Here is a 2,628-nt window from a genome sequence, read left to right on the forward strand (position 1 = left end):
TGTCCATGAGCAGTGGTTGTTTTGGCTGCGTGGTGTTATCAGTGTCCTTGTGGGAAGTGCCAATCACATGATGGAAGGTTCTTATATTGGTTCTGGAAGCTGATATGAAGTCCTGTGGTCACTCATACTTTGTCCAGGTGTGTGTGTGCCATACAGGTTGAGTGGTTTGGCACACACTGCCAATGAAGGATGATGGAGGGAGAAATAGATATTATCCTTTAGCACTCTTGCACCAAGTTTGTTTGGGTGGAGGCCATCCAGTATAAACAGTTGTCTAGGGCCCCAGAAAAGATTGAAGTTGTCGTCTTGTCGATGAAGTTCACTCCTTTTATACTGCAGGTTCGTTGTAGGCATGTATTCAGCCCAAGCAACCGTGAAAACATGTTAGTTCCCCTTGCTGGGAGTGGTCCACTGATGAACAACTGAACTTTGAGTCTTCGAAGTGTTTCAAAGAGTTCACTAAAATTCTTCTTAAGGAGTTCTGACTGCCCTTTCTGAATATCATTCTTCCCCACATGGATGATGATTTGATTTGCAGTCTTGTGCTTCAGTAGAATGTTCTGAAGTTCCTTGTTCACATCAGATATGGTTGCTTGAGGAAAGCAGCATGTACTTGTAGTCCTGCTACTGATGTTTCTGATAATGGAGTCACCCACTATCAGAGTCCTGGGCTCGGCTGCGCTCTGAGCTGAATGCCGCTGTCTGCTCGACCTTGAGCGCCTGTTAGTAGCGATGTTAGCTGCTGGCTGATACGATCCATGTTCACTCACATTTGGGGATTCCTCACCCAGATTCATTAATGCTTCAAATCTGTTCTCAATATGTATAGGGTGTGGTAGAATACCAATGTTTGCAAGCCTTGTCATAGCCATATCTGGGGTAGAGGATGCTACCGCAGCAATATGAGATACTCGTGACAATCTGATGTCTCGAGTGCCTTTGGTTCTCGCTCCCTGTTTGCGCCATCGATTAGTGTGTCGATCAGTTTTGGCTTGTTCCTCTACACTTGGTATTAACTGTTGAGATTTACTAGATTCACGGGACTCACCGGCTGTATGCTGAGGGGGTCCATGACGACCAGCAAGAAGACCAGCAAGTTACTGTTTTGGAAGACCAGCAAGTAACTTTGTTTCAAGAACCGCAATCCTTTGTAGAAGTTTATGGCAGTTCATGCAGCAAGTAGATTCTACAAGAGGCATTTTCTTTCTGGTCTGTTTGAATGTAGTCAGCTGTGTTTTCCCGTCTCTGGAATGCAAGCTGCTGGCAGGCAAAGAGTCTTCTTTTTCGTAGTATTATTCCAGTCCCGAAAAGTTTTTAGTTTTAGTATTTCTGCCGAAAATGTGTTGTTTGAGCACTGTGCTGATCTGCTGGAGTTAGAATCTTAGAAAAATCTGAGAAAAGTACATAAACAGAGAGCAAAGTGTGGAGCAGTAAGCAAGAGTGTCCGAACAGTAGCAAAGCCGGAAGCATTTACATTTACAATTACATAGTAGCATGTTCTACATAAGATGACAATACTTTTTGGACTACTTACTACCTCTCATGATGTAAATAGATAACAATCAGAATTTATAAGTACTAATAAACAACCAATATATTAGCAGTGTTGGGCAGTAATAGTAACTAGTAACTTAGTTACTGTAATAATATTACTTTTTGCAGTAACTAGTAGTGTAACTAATTACTAATAAGATTTCAGTAATAATATTACAGTTACCATCCATAAAACAGCTTAGTTACTTATTGTCACTATCAGTCACTAGAATTTTATGTAGAAGATACACAGTTACAACTTTTGTGGGGTGTGAAGAAAAAGTAATGTAACTAGTAGTGTAACTAATTACTGTTGCCAGAAAGTAATGTTAAGTAACAATAGTAAATTAGTAACTAGTAATGAGTAATATATTACATTCTTTGAGTAACTAGCCCAACACTGTATATTAGTATGTACAGTGGTGTAATGTAACGAAGTAATAATACTTCGTTACAGTACTTAAGTATTTTTTGGGAGTATCTGTACTTTACTTGAGTTTTTATATTTCAGCCAACTTTTACTTTTACTCCACTACATTTCCTAATTAAAATGTATACTTTTACTCCGATACATTTCCCCAAAGCATATTCATTACTTACTACAAAATAGTCAGAAGTCAGAAGAACACACTACAAAATAGTCAGAAGTCAGAAGAACACGGACTGCAGGAAAGCACGTTTGACGAATCAGTGGTCTGGCGTCTGCAAATTAGACTCCTGAAAACACCTCATGTGCGAACAAGCGCACGCACAACCGCAGATGATTTCATTTTCCACTCAAGTCGAGTCTGGGGTCTGCGATATACATTATTTCTTCTGCGATAATATGGTAAGTGCTATTAGTCTTTTATTAGTCTATTAAAACTCAAAATTCAAGGCTAAATTGTAGATGGCAAAAATGCTTCTGTATGCTTTTTATATTTATATAATTTAATATAGTTAACATAATCTATATCACACAATGAGTACCGTTTTTCTGCAGATATTAGCATGATAAAAAATATAATAATAATTTTATACAAGTTCAGTAAAGTTAGCAATATGTGACTTACATTTTAGACATAATATTGCTTGTTTTTGCTAAATTTTGCTAAC

The sequence above is a fragment of the Sinocyclocheilus rhinocerous genome, unplaced genomic scaffold, assembly GCF_001515625.1.
Source record: "Sinocyclocheilus rhinocerous isolate Xijiao unplaced genomic scaffold, SAMN03320098_v1.1 scaffold3614, whole genome shotgun sequence".
NCBI lineage: Eukaryota > Metazoa > Chordata > Actinopteri > Cypriniformes > Cyprinidae > Sinocyclocheilus > Sinocyclocheilus rhinocerous.